Below are 20372 nucleotides of genomic sequence, written 5' to 3'. Positions count from 1 at the left end.
GTAAAACTGATTTTTTAAAAGTCATTCCAAAAAGCACCATTGAAAGAAAGAGAATAATTCTGTGAAAATTTAAATCCCAATTGTTGTAGACTAAAAGAATCCACCTGCAGGCAATGAGAAATGTGGCTGTCAGCCTTTGAAAAAGCATACTTAACCGCGTGCCCTTTCTGTGTGATTGCCCTGGAAGAGCGGGATGACTGGTTTGTACAGAGCTTCCTGTCAGTCTTCGATATCTCAGTTTCTGACATGCTGAAGACCAGCAGCATCTGATGAAATGTGTCCCTTAAGAGAGAAGGACCAGGCCTGGTGCAGTAGCCTAGCAGCTAAAGTCCTCGCTTGAAAGCTCCAGGATCCCATACAGGCACCGATTCTAATCCTGGTGGCCCCACTTCCCATCCATCTCCCTGCTTGTGGCCTGGGAAAGCGGTCGAAAATGGCCCAAAGTCTTGGGACTGTGCAGGAGACCCGGAAGAGGCTCTGGTTTCCTGGCTTCAGATCAACTCAGCTCTGTCCATTGAAACAGCTTGGGGTGTGAACCATTGGATAAAAGATCTTCCTCTGTGTCTCTCCTCCTTTCCATATGCCTGCCTTTCCAATAAATAAATAAATAAATAAATAAACAATAGAAAGAGAGAGAGAAGGACCTGTGTTTGCCTCCCCAGCATCCTCCCTGCTTGCCATGGCTCTCTGCAGGTTGACTGTTCTGAAATACTGGTGTTCAGTGCTGAAGAACGAAGACTTTATGAAGCATTTCTTCCAAAACACATCTTGATAGGTTGTACAGATTATTAAAGATTTCATGTGCCCAGATAAAGTATGATGATTTATATTTCTGGTGAAAGCTAAAATTCATCTTATTGACTTTTTCCAATCTCTACTTATTTTCCTCTTTTTCATATAAATTTTTTTTTTAAAAAATCCAGTTGCAGTTGATTTAATTTCCAGAAGGAGAGAGTTTACAGCCATGTTTTCGGTCCATGTTGAAATCTGTTGGAATAAAAACGTTGTTTGCCGGGGCTTGGAGGGAGTGGATCTGTTCAGGCGAGTTAGTGACGTGAGACACCATACGTGCCTCCTTTTCGACAGAGCCATCTCAAGTCCCTTCATTTTACAGCTACTTATTAAACATGTATGATTTATCAGTTGCTGTGTTAGGCAGTTCTTCATTGCTGTAACTAAAATACCCAGGAGAAGCCGTTTAGGAAGGAAGTTTCATTTCTGCTCCCGGTTTCGGAGGCTCACAGGTTAAGATGGAGGGGAGCCCTATTGGTCTGGGGTCTCGTGAAGAAAGACATGCTGGAGCACCTGCTGAGGAAGGATCCCACAGCCAGCCAGAAAGGAGAGAGAACAGCTAGACCCCGGTCGGCTTTGATAACCTGCTCTCGCACAAGAATTGGGACCTTCCACTGTGTTCACTTGCTGAACACCATAAAGGGAGAATGTCTGTCCCCTGAGCCCACTAACTACTACCATGGATCCATCAATTAACTGAAACTCATCCTTTACTGGAAGTTTGGAGGACACCTAAAATAACGTCTAAATGATAACACTGTGTGCACCAACCAGCTCGAGTGAAGCGCTCAACAGCATACTAGGGTAGAAGGCTTGAATTGTTTCAGTTCTCTAGAGGGGCATAACTGGTAGTTGAACTTAGTCTCCAGGGTTGTAAAGAAGTATGGGAAGACTTGGGACAGAGCAGGGGGAAAAGATAACCCAAGGGTTTGGAAGGACATTAAGATAGCCAGTGTGCTGAAACACAGTCACCCTGCCAGAGCATGGTAGTGGATGACGTGGGAGAGAAAGAAGCTCAGACCTGACTTGTCCTGTGGTGGCAGAGTCTGGCATGCTTTATGAGTTTGAAAGGTCGCTCTGCATGCTGGGGAGCTGCACTCAGGGGCTGCAGTTGGACAGGAAGACAAGTGAGAAAGCCATGGTCACAATCCAGCCATGAGATCCTGGCAGTTTAGGCTTGAAACTGCAGATAGACTGGGCGTGATGTACTATCAGCTTGGATAGGACCCAAAGAACAACATGTTTATGTGGAAAGAAAGCCATGGATGAAGGAATCAAGACTCTGTCCTGGGGTCTTGTCCTAAGAACAGGGAGGAACAGAAGAGGGAGCATGGTGGCATTGTTAGTTTTCAGTGGGGTGCTGAGGATTGCCCAGGATTTAGGGGGCCAGGTGAGGATGACATTCTCTGAGCCTCTTGTATTCCTTGTGATTTTTAGGTATTAAGTGTGCGTTGTGAGTTAGTCGTCATACAGAGTATGGAGTGGAGGAGATGAACATTCATGGAAAAACATATGCTCTCTCCAGGTTGATGGTGCAGGAGCCTGGACGTGGAGCTCTGAAACCAGTGACAGGATTTGCTTACACAGTATGGTTATGGCAAGGAGGGCTTCTTGTAGATGTAGTGAAGGTGTTGTCCATGATTCCCAACTCTGCGTGCATTTAAAAAAACAAATTATGCCTTTTTATTTGAAAGGCATCCATTGCTTACTCCTCAAATGGCTGTCGTGGCCAGAGCTGGGATGGGGCAAACCTGAGAGCCAGGAGCTTTGTCCGAGTTTCCTATGTGGGTACAGGGGCCCAAGAACCGGAGCTGTTCTCTGCTGCTTTCTCAGGCCATAAGCAAGGAGCTGGATCAGAAGTAGAGCAGCTAAGATAGGAACTTCTGCCCATATGGGATGCCCGTCCTGCAGGAGGAGGCTTTGCCTACAGCACCATGGTACTGGACCCACAGTTTTGAATTCCATGAAGCAAGTACAGATAATATCTATACCATGCCCATGGCCCAGCACAGATCAATCAGTCTCTTCTTAAGGGAGTTAGGGAGGGGAGTGGCCGGCAGCTGTAGTTTTCATCAATTCCAAAGTGATTCTGATGCTTTGCCAAGGTTGTGGACAACTGGATCCCAAGAATTAAAGTGATGGTTTGCCATTTCCCTTCAGGGTTCTTGGCCCTGGAGTGAGGAAGGAATGGTAACTCAGTAGGCCCACAGCTAAGGCAGTGAGGGCAAGGCAAATGCTGGAAGCCAGGAGAGAGGTTAACTCTTAGGTAACTCCTCATTGGTAAGCCCAACACCAGAGATTGCCTGGCCTGGCCGTGAAGCTGCCTTGCCCGGTGAGTGTCAGACTCAGATCCTCTCCCTGTGACCAAGGTTGGTGAATTGACCATGTGGGAAAACATATTTACTGGAAACCTAAATTCTTCCTGTCTGGAAGTTTGGTGGTTAGTTTTACTCTGATGCCCAGCATCATTAAGGGGCAGGGTGAAGTGGGCTGCGATGTGATTGCTATGACACATTTTAAAGTGTATACTTATCTTTCTCCACTCATTCTCTTTGTTAGTTTATTTTCTATATGAAATAAAATTAAAAAAATGAATCTGAAGTTGTGTGTGTGTGTGTGTGTGTGTGTGTGTGTGTGTGTGCAAGCGCGCGCGCACTGGAGTTCATTCTGAAGCATACTTACCAGAGTTTGCTGCTAGGTAGGGAACTCATTTTTTAAAATTATAAAAGGGGAACATATTTGCCATATATGTGGAGCATGAGAAGCAGGCTTAACATGAAATACACTTGCAGTTGCACATGAATATTTCAGAACATAAACTGACATTAAATACACTTCATTGTTAAAAAAAAACAGCTCTGGCTGATGACATGATGGTGGAATTGAAATTAAAAAGGATTTTTAAAAGATTTATTTATTTTTGTTGCAAAGTCAGGTATACAGAGAGAGAGACAGAGAGGAAGATCTTCTGTCTGAGAATTCACTCCTCAAGTGACACAGTGGCCGGAGCTGCCCCGATCTGAAGCCAGGAGCTCTTCCAGGTCTCCCACTCCGGTGCAGGTTGCCAAGGCCTTGGGTTGTTCTCGACTGCCTTTCCAGGTCAGAACAGGGAGCTGGATGGGAAGTGGGGCTGCTGGGATTAGAACCTGCGCCCATATGGGATCCTGGTGCATACAAGGCGAGGACTTTAGCCATCAGGCTACTGTGCTGGGCCTGGAATTTTTAGAAATGTAAAGATAATTACCTGAAAAGCAAAGAGAGAGAGGGAGGAGATTTTAATTCACTGCTTTGCTCCCCACATGCCTGCAACCCCGAGGGCTGGACCAGAGCAGGCTCAGCCTGGGTTGGCCGGCAGAGGCCAGCATGTTGGTCCTTGGTCACTGCCTCCCAGGATATGCATTAGCAGGAAGCGAAAGCTGGGAGTGGAGCTGGGACTTGAACCTGGTTACTTCAGGATAAGTTGTGGATATCCTCCTGAGCAGCATCTTAAACCTGTATGCCTGGAAACCTGCCACCGAACTTTTAACATTCTTAAATTTTTGCATCTAAACCTAATTTCATCCAATTTTAAATTTTCTTCCTTTGCATGCAGTTCAGATGTCCCATAACTTTAAGAAGAACTAAATGGGTCCGGGGCTGTGGCATGGCAAGTAAAGCTGCCACATGCAATTCTGGCGTTCTGTACGGGTACCAGTTCGAGTTCTGGCTACTCCACTTTCAGTAGCTCCCTGCTAATGTGCCTGAAAAGCAATGGTGGATGGCCCTAGTGCACCCACATGGGAGACCAGGAAGGAGCTCCTCCCATAGATGGAAGATGTGTCTGTCCTGTAGCTTCCGGAACTCTATTTTTCAGATTTCCCCTAATGCCCACGACAGCTGGGACTAAGCCACAGTGAAGCCAGGAATTAGGAGGCACCTGTGACTCTCTTGACTCTGGGCCGCAGGAGCACAACTGCTGGCGGCATGATGGGATAGCAGGAGAGCTGCGATCCCCAGTCCCTGCTCCTGTCTCTCCAGTCTGGTGTTCCTTGCTGCCTCCTCTCCTTACAAGGGATTTTATTCAAAGGAAGCTGTGTCCTCACTTAACATTTTGTTAGTTTGGGTGAAACAGTAAAAAAAAATAAATAAGTAAATTAAAAAGAAAGAAAAAAAGATGTAAAATGTTTCCATTTTTGTGCCAATAGAAGTAAAATAGCTTTATTGTTTTGCTAATTGATATGCCGGTTGTTGGTGCACACTGGCATCCTGGCGTGATAAACAGTGATTTGGTTTGACCTGTGTTCGGGCAGCTTTCTGGCCAAGCAGAGGCAGAGGGGAAAGAATATGCTGGAAGCAGCAGGGAAGAAGGAAGAAAAGCCGCTGGAGAGCTTGTACGCTCTGGCCCAGCATCACTGCAGCCTGTCCTAGCACTGTAGAGCTACAGAAAACCCTGTTCCTTGGCGGAGCTGCCAGTTCGACATCTCCTAGAAGGTTTGTTGAATACAAGGCAGCAGCAAGAGCAGAGAGCAAGGGGGTCGGGAAGAATGTGGTCGCCAGGCACAGTGTCCAAAGGGGAGCTTTGGTTGCATCTTGTTAAATAGTGCAGTGTATGTGTTGGAGACTTTTATCGTTGAGGAAGGGTTCCAATTACGCAGAAGTGTTTTGATGAGCTCTAATAATGTCTGGTCAAGTTATGAGGAAAGATTGCCTGAGGTGAGAAGATTGGTGTGGTTCCAAAAATCATGTCGTTTTTTGCAGGAAGAACACAAATGCTGGTTGTTAGTCACCATGCCCTGAGCCTTGCATTCACTTATGCTTCTACTTATCCAAATAACAGGTGCGGCGGCTCTGTGGTGTGTGTGTTTGCATGTGCGTGTGTGTGTGTCCAGTCTCTAGGCAGGATAAGCTAACTCTCTCGGTGCAGCCGGGTTTGAGATCCTGGGAAATTCTGGCTACGGAGCAGAGAGAGCCCCATGAGATTTGTGGACAGGTCTCCGTGTGTTTTGGGAGTTTTCCTATTGATCCGTCACCCGGAGGATGCTTTGGTATTCCCTCTTCCTTACAGAACACATCATCACCGCCGGGATTCCCAAGCTGAATTCTTGATGCCTGAACTGCCCGTCTACGTAATGACTGTCTTGGAAGCAATGGCCAAGAGTTGGGCAAAGGGGTGCCAGGTATTTTTGACGCTGTGGAAATCTTCGTACCAAATTTCCAGGTTGAGCTGATCATTCTGAATGTGATGCTATTGGAAAGCTGAGCCTTGCAGATAAGATTCGGGCAGGAGGGCGGAACCTTTGTGATAAGTGCTAGGAAAGAGCTTGCTTTCTCTGCCTCTCTTCAGTACTTAAACATGCAGGGAGTAGGTGCTGGTTGTCTAATTAGTCAGGAAGGTACCCTCACAGAACACAGACACATCTGCCAGCACCTTAACCTGGGTCTTTTCAGCCTCCGGATGTATGAGAAATAGTGGCTTGTGGTTGTAATGCCCAGGTGATGGCGTGTTTATTGCAATAGTCTTGGCTGCCAAGCTAAGACACCTGACTTGCAAAATAAGGCACCTGATATGAAGATAGACCAGGTGGTGTAGATGTGGGCACGGGGCGCACAGGGCATTTTGAAGTCAAATGGTAACAACCACTGCCTGAAGCTTTAGAATCTTGAGCCCTGGCATGAGTTTTACCTCCCAGTTTCTAAAGGTAACTAATGGAAAGTACTATGCATGTTGTTAGTTAATGACCCCATTTGTGCATTTCCGAAGTAGTTGTCATGGATTAGAAGCAACAACTTACTTTGGTTGTGGTGCAGTCTGAGACAGCAGATCTCTGTTTCATTGAAAAGGTGGACAATAAAAGTAGGAATGGACCCAGATTCTACCCTGGTCATGATGGGGAGGGTCTGTTTTTGCAACAAAGGTTATGATTTTAAAATCTCTTTATCATTGGTCTCTGTGAGCTCTTTATTTAATAAAAAACTTTGTAGTATCTCTAAAGATATTTGCATTAAAGCAGAGTTCAAGGAAAATGTGTATTATGAAGAACTGTACATAAATTTCAAAATTTTTTGTAGCCAAATAAACCTGTTTAATTCTAGCTTTCATGAACATTTGGAGTCATCTTCATATAGCGTTGCACACAAAGAATTGAGTTAGTGTTTTTTGTTTGTTTTTATCTTCTTGCAGATTCAGAGCTCTTAGCCTTTCCACCTGCCCTGCAGGTGCCTGGCATGTAATTGTATCTAACAATCATTTGCAAATATGCCAGGAACAGGGACAGGACCAGCTGTGTTTTTCATATAAGATTAGGCACAAGTCATGGATGAGGTTTTTTTGTCTACTTTAAGTTGTGAATGTAGAAGCAGTGGTTCACGTGATAAAGGAAAACAGAATTAGATAAGCTTGGGGTAAACAAAGCACAACTGACTCCCAGACGGGAGATAAATGTTGCATGCAGGTTTCCATCTTGCCAAGCTGCTGTCCGTGGTGTTTCTGTTGGACTGATAGTGCTTCATATTGGTTGAAAGAAGAAGTATGCTTACAGCCCGTTTATCATATGGTCAGCATTGCATGGATTCAAACACTCCAGTGATCCCATCTGCAGAGTTTTGGCCACCAGGGCTCTGTGGCCTCATTAGCTCTCTCCAAAAGGTCTTGCCCAAGCAACTGTACAAATCACCGTTGTTTCGGGGCAGTGATGCAGAAGGGAAGAAAACAAACATGTTCCACTCTTTGGTATTTTCATGTTAGAATCTGAAGATGGCTGCAGAATATTCAGTGCTTCCAACCAAGCCCTGAGCCCTCACTCTAACATTCACATCATTTACCACAGCTGCTTAGGAAATACACACAGGAAAGAGCATGTTTAGTCTAAGATGATAACCATGAATATATGGGTGGCTGCTCTGCTTCTGATCTAAGTTCTAAGAATGCACCTGGGATAAGACTGGAAGATGGCCCAAGTCTTTGGGGCCCCGACACCCATGTGGGAGGTCTAGATGGACCTCCAGTTCCTGGCTTTGGCCCATTTGCTGTGGCCATCTGGAGAGTGAGCCAGATGAAAGGTCTCTCTCTCTGTTGATCTCTCGTTCTCTGCAACTGTTTTTCAAGTAGGATACAAGGGAATAGAACAGATTAGAACAAAATAGTGTTGATCCCAAATTTACATCCTCTTACCACCTGGGTATAGAGGGAATCTCACGGACTGCTGGGCGGATGCTTCGAATTTCTTGTTTAAATTTCTTGTCTGTTCCCTAACTGAAATAGCCATCCAATCTGTGGGCGACTTCAGTAACAAAGCTTGGAGAATTTTTATTCAATAACTACATGGTGCTAACTCTTTAAACCACTTGTTCTTCATCCAACTCTGCTTGGCCCCATATTCCTGATGATATCTAATAAAGCCAAAGAACAGTTCTGTCCTGTTTCCTCAGACCTTCACCTAGATGAGGACTGCTGTCAAGAAGATCTACATCTCTTAGAGAAACCAGTCCTTTCCCAGGGCTGGAAGCCCCTGCAGCATCCTGGGAGCGTTGTAGCTGATCCCAGGCTCTCAAGTCCCCTCCCTTGTAAGTCACTGTATTATTATTATTATTTTTTTCTTGGCACACCATCTTCTAGAGAAGTCTCTTCATCTGTAGGATCAGGCTAGCATGCACCTGCCTCAGGGGATTCCTGTGAAAACAAAAAGACGTGCTGTGTGTTGAAGTGCGCACCCTAGCAAATAGAAAGGGCTGAAGAGCTGATGGCTCGTGTTGTCTTCGGCATTTCTCTTGCTCAAGCCCAGCACTGACGACTGGGTCCCGGCTCCGGGGACCGTCTAGAGTGTATTTCGGTGGGTTGAGCTGCCCCTCCCAGCTGTGCAGAATTCACAGGCTTAACTTCATGTCAGGATCCAACTGCATCAAATCAGGAAAAGACATTCATTTCGTTCGACTCATTCTTCTTGCGTCTACCTGGGTCTGAAGTGATCGCTTTTCAGCTTGCGGTCAGGAACCCATTCTTGATCACTTTCCAAGGCTATGAATCCCATTGTCTTTCCTTTGTTGAAAAAAATCACAAACTCATTCTTTCTTCTCCGAGACCCCCCCATCTTGCTTGTGGGACCAGCTGTCATTTGCATGTGGTCTGGCTCCCCGGAGGTCAGATTTCTCGGGCCACAGATCTGAGTTACAGGGTTGAGATGTGAAGTTCTCTCTCTCTTTTTTAACCAGACTCTCTGTGGCCATCCTACAGATTGTAGATTTGGAGTTGACTTACAAACAATATTCTCTTCACATTTGCTGGTGTAATTTTTGTAGCCCATTTAGTAGAACATAACTTCCAGAACTTCTTTAGTTCCTTCTCCTTTTATCACAATTTCAGCTCCATCTGGAAGTTACTGCAGTTCTCCTACTCAGTAGTTATAAGCCATTACTGCTAATCAGCAGTTACCCTTGGCCAATTTTCATATTTTTGTCATGTCCTTCTAAAAAAAAATCATCCCTCATGCTGGCTAGGTTGGCGGTTGGAATATATTCTGTCTCCTTTGACATGGGAATGTATGTTTGTGATTGCATAATCGGAATTTGCCTTTTTAAAAGTCTTCCAGGGCCCGGCGCGATAGCCTAGTGGCTAAAGTCCTTGCCTTAAACGTGCCAGGATCCCATATGGGTACCGGTTCTATTTTTTTTTAAAGATTTATTTTTATTATTTTTTTTTATTGGAAAGGCGGATATACAGAGAGGAGAGACAGAGAGGAAGATCTTCCGTCCGATGATTCACTCCCCAAGTGAGCGCAACGGGCCGATGCTATGCCAATCCGAAGCCAGGAGCCTCTTCCGGGTCTCCCACGCGGGTGCAGGGTCCCAAAGCTTTGGGCTGTCCTCGACTGCTTTCCCGGGCCACAGGCAGGGAGCTGGAAGGGAAGCGGGGCTGCTGGGATAGAACCGGCGCCCATATGGGATCCCAGGCGTGCAAGGCGAGGACCTTAACCACTGTGCCACTGTGCCGGGCCCGGGTACCGGTTCTAATCCTGGCAGTCCTGCTTCCCATTCTGCTCCCTGCTTGTGGCCTGGGAAAGCAGTCAAGGATGGCCCAAAACCCTTGGGACCCTGCATCCATGTGGGAGACCCGGAAGAGGCTCTGGGTTCCTGGCTTCAGATCAGATCAGCTCAACTCTGGCTGTTGCGGCCACTTGAGCAGTGAATCAGCCAATGGAAGATATTCCTCTGTGTCTCTCCTCCTCTCTGTATATCTGACTTTGCAATAAAAATAAATAAATCTTTAAAACAAGAAGTCTTCCAGATCTCTGGGGTTGCCTTCCCTTTCCAGACATGGTGGTCTGTAAAGATGACTAGACTGTGTTTGTAAAGCCCTATATTGCATTATGGAGTTATTTGACATGTACAAAAGATGACTTTTAAAAACATCCCTACCTCATGAGGTGGTTGAGAGAATTAAGTGGATCTTTTAATTCATCTGAAATTGGGTGTTTTGAAGCACACAAAACAATCCTGCACCTTTACTGAGTGTGGGCTGCTGTTACTGTCAACACCATCATCATCGTCATGGTCATGATTTTCATTGAAAAAGAATTTTCTGCTGTATGAAGATGTCTTTTCGTTTTATACTAAACTGCAATCCTTGTTTCATTGAAGAGTTCATCTTTCGTTCACCTGCTGTTGTTGGGGAAGCTACCGGAAGCAGAGTAGCTTGGAAGGCTCTCTTTAAGGAGATGGCATTTGAGGTGTCCTTTTTTTTTTTTTTTTTAGGATGTATTCATTTATTTGAAAGGCAGCGTTGGAAGTAAGGGTAAGGAGAGACAGAGAACCTGTCATCCAGTAGCTTATTGTTTCAGTGGTTGTAATGTCCAGGGCTGAGTGAGGCTGAAGCCAGAAGCCACAGGCCCCATTCAGGCTCCCCTATGGGTGGCAGGGGCCCAGGTACTTGGGCCACCCTGTGCTATTCTCCCGAACCACCAGCAGGGCGCTGGGTTAGAAATGGAGCAACTGGGACAAGAACTGGCGTACACATGGCCTGCTGGCATTGCAGCCGCAGCCCAACCCTGCAACACCGCAGTGCCAGGTCCTTGAGAACGTTTTGAAGAAGCCAAGAATATATCTGCAGGAAACATAGTCCAAAGGGGAAACGGAGATAGACTGAGCTGGGAGCGGGTGTGTCTTTTGCAGAAACAAGGTGACTTGGTGTGGAGTGAAGCAGGGCCAGGAGACCTGGGCTAGGGCATCAACTTTCCATTTCTTCTGTGGGAGTTGGGAAGTTGCTGAGCTGGGCTGTGATTGGTGTGTGTAGAAATCAGATGACTTGGGGGCTGGGGGAAAGCAAGGGGAACACCGAAAAGGCTGTCACAGTGATCTGTGTGGAAGATGCTGTTGATGTGGGCTGGCCTAGAAGCAGAGGGTGGCTGCTCTGATTTAAATGCTGCGGTATCTACAGTGAACATTTGCATGGTGCAGGCTGAAGCAAGGGGCTTTGGTAAGGGGAGGAGCAAAGGATGAGTGGAGGACATGTGATGTGTTTTCCTTAACTTGGGCAACTGGGGCACATGGAGTTAACACAGAGGACTACGGTGGGAGAGATTTGAAGGAGGGGAGCCTGTGGTCCGGCTTGGGATTTGTTAAATTTGAGATGCCTGTTAGACTTCCAGCAGGATCTGTGTAAGATAGGCGTTTTTCTACATTGTCTAGATTCCGTTTCCCATCTGTGTTATTCCTGACCCATTTTTAGGAAGGAATCAGTTATTTAGCAGGCAGGGTGGGGAGTGGAAACACATAATAAAAATTTCCACAAAGCAAGTAGTAGATTTGCTTTCTGAATTCTTATTTGTGTATATACACACACGTAGATGCTACTATATATGATCTCTATGTATCTCATTATCATATGTATTTATGTTAATTGGAAGATGAAAATTATTTTTACTCCTTTCAGGAAAAATTTATCAAGAATTTTATAGTGGTGGTAGTGACAGAGACTTAAATAGTAGATTGTGATGGCAGCTTCTGATTATAAATAAATGCTTAGTGATTCAAAAGCTTGGAAAATAATAGTGGCACACGACTTACTGATTAAGTGTTAAGATATTTGTAAACAGTTATTTAGTTCATATATGGATGTTTAAATGATCTAAGTAGCATCTTAAATATAATATCAACTTGGTAACAAGAAGAAAGGAGATCTCTATCACCCCAAAAGAAACTGATATTAAGGAAATAGGATTTCTTGTGTGTTTAGTTGGGAGTATTTTATATTTACTGGATAACTCCATAAATCACCTCTTTTTGGCTGTAAATATGAAGCTAGATTTCACAAAATTGTTTCTCATGGCAGGAAACTAACCTTATAGTTCATTCACTTTTCTTTTTAGAAAGGATCTACTTCTGTCTTTGAAAGGCAGAGTTACAGAAAGAGCAGAAGTGACAGAGAGATGAAGAGATCTTCTACCTGCTGGTTCACTCCCCAAGCAGCTGCAATGGCCAAAGCTCGGCTGGTCTGAACCTGTGAGCCGGGAACTTCCTCTGGATCTCCCGCATGGGTGCAGGGGCCCAAGCAGCTGGCCATCCTCCGCTGTTTTCCGGGCCCATAAAAGCGAGCTGGATCAGAAGTGCAGCAGCTGGATTCAAACCAGTGATCCTAAGAGATGCTAGCATCTCAGACCGCGGCTTTGCAAGCTGGCTGCCATTCATTTTTTTTTTCTTTTAGAGCTTCCCAGTGTGTTCTTCAAAATTGTGTACTAGAGGCTCTTCAGTGTTTTCTGTCAACGTTTGTAGAACGTAAAGCCAAAGTCTGATTTTGATATTAGAGGTTGTATCCTCAGGCAGTGTGATTTGAAGGCAAGTATAAATGACTTTCAGAAAACAAAGGGAATCCATATGCCTGACTGTGTTTAACTTCTTGTTCTTTTTTTTTTTCCTTTCCCTTTACCATGGAACGTGGAGGCCTACTGTAATTGGTGGGTACTTAGATTCATTACCGTACCCATCAGTGCCCCAGTAAGGTCACGGTTCCTTCCTGATTGCTTGTTGAGATTCTACCTTGGATATGTGTTTTGAGAGGAATGCCAAGCTATTTCCGTTTTAGCCAAGTGCATAGAATTAATAGTGGGGACCTGCATCTCCATATGGAATCTCTTTCAATTACAGACTGCTAGTATTAGAAAACATTTTTTTTTTAAAAATGGTGTTTGATGCTGCCATCGATCACATAGTAGAAATTGAAGTAAATTTAATTGTGGGCCCAGTCTACACATTTTTTTTTTCTGGTTTGGTTAAATGAGACTTAAATGAGCCAATGCAGTGAGTCTGTGAGTCGGTAGCAGCATGAGTCTTTTTCACATGTGGCCTCATAACAGTGTTTGTCTGAAATGTATTGGAGGAAGAGAGGGCGAGAGAAGGTGAGAAACAGAGACAGAAACAGAGACGACTTATGGGTTACTCTTCAGATGCTCACAGTGACCGATACTATGGCAGCTGAAGTCAGAAGCCAAGGACTCAAGCCAGATTTTTCACATTTGCCACATGGGTGGCAGGGACCCAACTACGAGAGCCGTCAGCTGCTGCCTTCTGCAGTCTGCACTGGCAGGGCGCTGGAGACAGGAGCCAAAGCCAAGGATTGAAACCAGAACATCGGAAATGGGACTTTTGTCAGCTGTTAGACCAAATGTCTGCCTCTCCTTCGTAATATTTCTGAAAAGGTAGAACATAATAGTGCATCCATTTTTGCAGCAAGTGGTCTTAATGATTGGTTCAGGAACTCTGGAAGTTCTGGATCAGATGCCTCTGTAACTTGATTCACTGGATGGGTACACGTGACTTCTTTTCAGAGAGCATTTTGCACAGCTTTGTGGTTATGTGGCTAAGGGACTGGTCGTGGAAGATTGCATTGTTGCTCTCTGTCGATGGAAAAAAGAAGACACATCGACCTCAAAATAGAAATTTGGCAATGAAAACTGAGAGGTACTAAGACTGTACCCCCAAAACAGGGCTCAAACTCACATGGGTAGGCTACTTCCGTGAGTGTGTCTGCTTATTGATGAATTCTGAAACCTGTTCCCAGTGTTGACTGTGTTGTCTGCGTCTGTGATGTTCTCACAGTAGTCGGAAGGAAGGAGTTTGTGGTGATGGTGATCAGAATGGTGGGATTGGGTCTGATGAGAGTTCTGCTAGTTTTTTATGGTGGTTGTAATGAAATAGCATAAACAAGATAAAATAGCAAAATTTAGTTTTGTCAAGAGTTTGGGGCTCAGTTGTTCAAAATCAAGAAGTTGGCATGTTCATGCTCCTCCTGAAGTCTATGGGGGACAGATTTCTCCCCTACTTTTCCAGCTTCTGATGATTGTCAGCAATCCTGGGCACAACTTGGTAGACAGAGTTGTCTCTCAGGTCCCTCCTCCCCTCTTCATATGGCTCATATCCGTGTGTGTCTACCTTTCTGTATCGTTGGGGCTGGAGCTGGGATGATGGTCATGATGGTCCTGAAGGTAACTACTGAGGGTGTTCATGTCCATGGTGGTGATGCAATGGGGCTAGTGCCATGGCAAGGTGACCAGCTGAGGGTTAGGCATGGTAGATTCCTGGGTTGACTGACTGCAAGATGTTTTCCTCCAGTGCGACCCCCCCTGCCTCCCACCATGGGTCCTAATGTCTCAGGGTGAGGCAGTTTGTAACACAGTGTCATGGAGCACAGATCTGTGACCACTCACGTACTAATTGGCTTAGTAGTTTTCAGTTTGAATACTTGGGGATATTTGCACATACTGGAAAATTTGGGGGAGTGAATTTAAAGGAGGTAAATTAAGTAAGAGAGAATTCCAAGTGGTTGTGACTATGCTCTAAGGAGTGCCTTCAGGGGTTCATACAGCTCCTTGCAGACTTCCATTCACTTAGTTGAAGCTTGTTACCTTGCTCACTACTGTGGGGATGCACAAGGGCCATACCCAAGGAGAACAGGGCTTTGGCCAAATGAATCCACACATTTGTAGGAAGGGTCTTGTACCTACTCCCTTGGAGCCACCTGGCCCAGGGCTCCATCTTACAAAACATGCACTTGATTGTAGCAGAAATGTTTTATTGCACATTGATCCTAATTTGGCTGAAACCTTATGAATGGTTCTTGCCACTTGAGTCACTGTGCCGTAATGAAGAATGGCTTACCGGCAATGACTTAAAAGCTCTTAGAGAGGTGAGAGGAGGGAGAGTTGGTTGTATCCACAGGATGCCACTGCAGTTGCTTCCGTTTTAAGGAAGGGAGGCAAGACTTATATCTCCAAAGCACCATTATGTTCTGAGAGGGCAATAAAATATTTAAGTCCAAGGCACTTGTAATCAAATTAGCAAAGAGGCAATAAAATCCTTAAAGAAAAGATGCAGAAGTCGTTTGTATACTGTGCACACAATTCTCTTCCCCTTAGGTCTTGCATGAAACCTTGCATGCTTTTAGTGGTGTTGTTGACTGGGCCTGAAATTGTGTCTGTTCTTCCCCTTGCTCTGCAAATACATTCAAAAGATGACCTCTGTGCTGTGTATACTTAGAAACCCCTGTTCTGAAATGTCTTAAAATAGACAAAACTCCTCATTAGTGGGCTAAATGAGTAATTCTGTGCCCAAAAGGAATTCTGTCCCATGAGCATTTTAGAGGTCAAAATTTGCTCTGGACTTATGCAGGAAGATTTGGAGACAGGTTATAACCTGTGGGCCACTTACATATAGTTGGTCCTTCTTGCATGTTCTCCCATAGTCTGCATGTGAGATGTGCCTTTTCTGTTCCCAGTTCTGGCTCTCAGTGATGAAGAAGCAGAAAACCACCCTGAGTGGGAAGATGTTTGGAAAATGGCACAAAAACCTGATCCTTTCAATAGCGATGTCCTCATCTTGGACCCTGATAGGCTAAGAGTCCTGAGGACTCAGCAAAGGGCTTTGAAAAACTGGATCACCTTTCATTCTAAGCTGAATAACATGCATTAAAGATAATCTATAAAGGGGCTGCCGCTAAGGCATAGTGCTGGAATCCCCTAGGCGCATCAGGTCTAGTCCCAGGTGCTCCACTTCCGATCTAGCTCCTTTATTGATGTGCTTGGGAAAGCAGAGGAGGATAGCCCTGGTTATTGGGCCCCTGCCGCCCATGAGGGAGACTTGGAGGAAGCTGTTAGCTTCTGGCCTATCCCAGCTCTGGACATTGCTACCATTTGGGAAGTGAACCACCAGATGGAGGATCTCACTGTCTCTCACTCTGTAACTCTGTTGCCTTTCAAATAAATAAAATAAAACTTTCAATAAGGTTTATTTATTTTTTCTGGGGATGGCAAAAGAGACAAAGAGAAAGGTCTTCCTTCTGCTGGTTCACTCCCCAAGTGGCCGCAATGACCAGAGCTGAGCAGATCTGAAGCCGAGAGGCAAACGCTTCTTTCATAAAGGTACAGGATCCTAGGACTTTGGACCATCCTTCTCTGCTTTCCCTGGCCACAAACAGGGAACTGGATAGGAAAGTGGAGCAGCTAGAACATGAACCAGCATCCCTATGGAATCCCCGTTCCAAGATGAGGATTTAGCCATTGGGCCATCGCATCAGGTCCCAATAAAATAATTCTTTAAAGATCATCTGTGGAAAGCCCTACAATATTCTGCTTTGAATTGTTAAATAATTCGGTGATGAAAATAATTAGACCAGAGGAGAACCCTGCAGTGTCACATCTCTGCAAAAGCAGCCTTTGTTCTGCTTGGCTGGTGCTGACCTGCAATGCTGTGTGAACTCCACATACACTAGGTTCCCTGGGGGAGAATAGGTGCGCACAGCCAACCTTTTGCTTCACACTCTGCGTTTTCCCTGTAAAGTTTCTTCTTCAAACACAGCCATACTACTTGGTGGAAATTATCCTTAAAATACATGGAAGTTTGTTCCAGCAAGTATTTAAAAATAAAGTCTTTCTTGTTAAAAATGGGTTGCTAGAGTTATAACTGCTTCTTTTTGTCAGTTTGGTTCAGGCCAAATGTCTTATTTCTGAGTCTTATTTCAAACATCTTTATCAGCGAAGCCTCTGAATGATTTCGTCATTTGGCCAAATAATCACAAATTGTCCCAGTTTGCCAACTGCAGAAGGCACTTATTCTTTGATTGGATAATAAATGTTTAAAATGGCATTTCCAGGTAAAGCATCACTTGTAGATTGGCAGCTTGCTGGGGTGCAATTCCAAGGAGTCCACGAGCCACCTCTGTCCCTTTGTCTCTGTCCCTTGGGTATCATAGTAGGCCCAGGAACTCACCTTTCAGCAGCAATTGACCCTCAAAGTAGCAGTGCCCTTTCCGTAGTATTGCTCTTGGGTGATTTGAGACCTGAGGTGGTTGAGAGCTGAGAAGGCTGCTATATCCTATATAGGCACTTGCTCATGTCCCAGCTGCTCCACTTTCCACCTGCCTCTCTGCTAATGGCTGGAGAAAAGCATCGGGATAGATAACTCAAGCATTTGGGCCCTGCCACCCATGTGGTGGTCCTGAAAGAAACTTTTGTATTTTTCTGACTTAATCCTGGCTTTTGTAGCCAATCTGGAGAGTGAGCCACTGGATGGAAGATCTCTCTCCTCTCTCTCTCTCTCTTTTTTTCTCTGCATCACACATTAAGGGTTTGGGTTGACTCCTAAATCAACATTTCTACTAATGGCAAACCCTGGCATGACACAGCGACTGTCTGAGTAATTGGGTCTTTGTCACCACAGAGGAGAAACTCGTTACATCTCTGCTTTCAGTTTCTGCTTGGCCCACTCCTTGCCACTGTGGGCATTAATAACACAAATAATAAGACTTATTCTTTCTGTTGCTCAGCCTTTAAACAAACATATAAACCAACAGGCAAAGCAGAAAAATAGAACAATCTCCGAAATTGTGTTTATCGGAAAAGAAAAATGTTGGCATTTTCTTTCATTTTCCTTTTGTTTTCTTTCTTTACTTTCTCTGTTTTGTTCTGGGCTCTTGGTGGAAGTATATGTGCTCATGAGTATATTTGGTGCTGCCTGAGTATGTTTTTACATGTAGAGTATTGTTATGTACTAATTGCTCCCAAATCTTTATTCCTTTGTGTTCTAAAAAGGAGAGTAAAATGCTGTGAGAATGTACAAGACTGGATGACTCAGAAATGCTTTTAATCAGTGGCATTTATGGTGAGCTGCTGAGATTGAGACCTGTTGTTCTCATCAGAGTGGGGAGACGAAGCCTCAAATGGAGGGACTCACGGATAGAAAGACTCAAGGAGGAAGGAGACCTCAGCTCTGTCCGATGGGTTAAAGAACAATGGGGCCGAGGCATGGAGGAGACCCAGGTCACAGGATAGGAGCTTGGCAGGATCCAAGCCACTGAAGAGTCTGGGAACTGCCCTTCTCCCATTAGTGTGGAGAGCTGGGCCACTGCAGGCAGAGAGACCTGCTGTAAACACTTGGGCAAGCAAATGAATGTCTCTAAGTCTTCATTCCCAAATACTTAAAATGGAGATGATTGCTGGTGATGTCTGAGGAGGTTGCAGATCAGACAACATGTGCCAAGCAGTGAGGAGATGCAAGCCAACGCAAGCCAACGGTGATCAAATTCATGGTTGAATTTGTTCCAGGTACATGGAGATAGTAACCAAGGGCTTGTTCTAGAAAGGTGTTTTAGCAGAATCTGCAGCAGAGCTACTAGTAACTAAGCAGTGAAACCTGAGGTTTTCCTCGTCACCACCTTGGAATAATGAACCAAGGGCTCTGTGTTATCAAGCAGAGCCAAGTGCCAGAATTTATCTATGTATCTATCTATCTATCTATCTATCTATCTATCTATCTATCTATCTATCTATCTATTTTAGGATTCTAACATCCTGAGGCTTTCGCAGGCCTCCTTACCTTGCACCCCACTCTCAGCACTTTTGAAGCAAAGCTGACTAGTATGGATTGTATGATAAACAGTCACAGCAATTATGAACTTCATCTTTCCTTTGTCCAGAAGGGAGACCATGCTTATTCTCTAGTGAAATCTTTATGTGAAGAGAAACATTGGTATGATGTTTAAAAGATGCTGAAAATCTATTGCCCATTTGGCAAAGGAGGCTGAAAATCTGCAAACTGGTACAGTTACTGAGAACATGATGTGGAGAACAAGGGGAAGAGGGTGAGCGGAGGGGAAACCCCAATACCTATTAAACTGTGTCATAAAATAAAATTAAAAAAAAACATCATGTGCCACTACAACAGCATTGGCACCTGTCCCAGTTGCTTCAGACATGGAGATGCATAAGGACCATCTCCTGATTCTGGTCCAAAGCCTTGGGAACCTGCATGGGAGACGCAGAAGAGGCTCTGGGCTACTGGCTTCGGATTGGCTCACCTCCAGCCATTGCGCCCACTTGGGGAGGAATCAACAGATGAAGATCTTCCTTTCTGTCTCTCCTCCTCTCTGTATATCTAAATAAATATTTAAAAAAAGTGGGTTCCTCTGGTTTGTAAAGTTCTCAAACATAACAATTCTAGTTTGTGTTTTTATGGTGAGCTTTGGTAATAAAAAAATAAAAAGCAGTTACAAATAAAATCCTTCATTTTTTCTTCAGACCATTCTTCCTGAAATTTCCTATTTATATTCAAAATTCTAAACTCCAAGGCCCAGTCCCATGTGAATCCCCAACATAGAATGTGGCAGATGTTATAAGAACTAAAATTTCAGACTCAGTGCGATAGTGTTGCAGCTGAAGTCCTCACCTTGAGCGTAACGGGATCTCATGTGGGCGCTGGTTCTAATCCTGGCAGCTCCACTTCCCATCCAGCTCCCTGCTTCTGGCCTGGGAAAGCAGTTGAGGACAGCCCAAAGCCTTGGGACCCTGCACCTATGTGGGAGACCTGGAAGAAGCTCCTGACTCCTGGCTTCGGATTGGCTCAGCTCCAGCTGTTGTGGCTACTTGGGGAGTGAATCAATGGACAGAAGATCTTCCTCTTTGTCTCTCCTTCTCTCTGTATATCTGCCTTTCCAATAAAAATAAATAAATCTTTAAAAAGAGAACAAAAATCTCTCTGCTGATGTAGGTGGCATCTGAATCCCCAGGGGCTATTTCAAAATGTGATTTGTTCTTGAGACACTTTTGAATTTTGATTCTTACTTTGGTCACTTACAAGGAATCAGTTGGTTTCAGTCATCTAAAATAGTGTCTTCCTTAACTCATATATGAAGTATGTGATGATTCAAGTTAGATATAGAAGTACTTTTAATATTGAAACTAACACCAATGAAGCTGACGGCTTCAGCTTCATTTTTCCATTTTTTTTTAAAATTGAAAACCATATGGACAAGTCTCTTACAGGGAGAAAATTTATAACTTATTAAAATGATTTCCTCTTGATCAATGGACTATTCTGTTTGGATATAAGGCAATAAAATTTATGATTTTTGTGACCACACAGGGGTGTGTATTGTCAAAACCTCTTGCTTCTATTTTTATGCCTTAACCAGGATCTGGGGAGCTGTGCTTTCCATCCTGTAGCTGTGGAGTGCCTGATACTCAGAGCTGGGCGTAGCTTTGTGCTCTCTGCACATGATGAGCCGTGATGGAGAGGGTGGATGCTGCTCCATAACCCAGGGCTGCTTGGAGTGTCTGAGAGAA

At 44.6% G+C, this 20372-nt stretch overlaps 1 protein-coding gene and 1 long non-coding RNA gene across 8 annotated transcripts in view; both read left to right on the top strand.

The window, feature by feature from the left end:
- Nucleotides 1-20372, top strand: part of NRG3 (neuregulin 3) — a 931214-nt gene that overhangs the window by 21668 nt on the left and 889174 nt on the right. The window lies entirely within an intron of this gene.
- Nucleotides 1966-14987, top strand: LOC121149831. Its single transcript, XR_005882857.1, has 3 exons — nucleotides 1966-2446; nucleotides 2898-2900; nucleotides 14977-14987. It is a non-coding gene; the product is annotated as an uncharacterized LOC121149831 (long non-coding RNA).

Source organism: Ochotona curzoniae, unplaced genomic scaffold (assembly GCF_017591425.1).
Source record: "Ochotona curzoniae isolate NIBS_2020 unplaced genomic scaffold, NIBS_Ocur_1.0 scaffold_4763, whole genome shotgun sequence".
NCBI lineage: Eukaryota > Metazoa > Chordata > Mammalia > Lagomorpha > Ochotonidae > Ochotona > Ochotona curzoniae.
The sequence above is the reverse complement of the archived record's forward strand: the minus strand, read 5'-3'. Positions and strand labels throughout refer to the sequence as shown.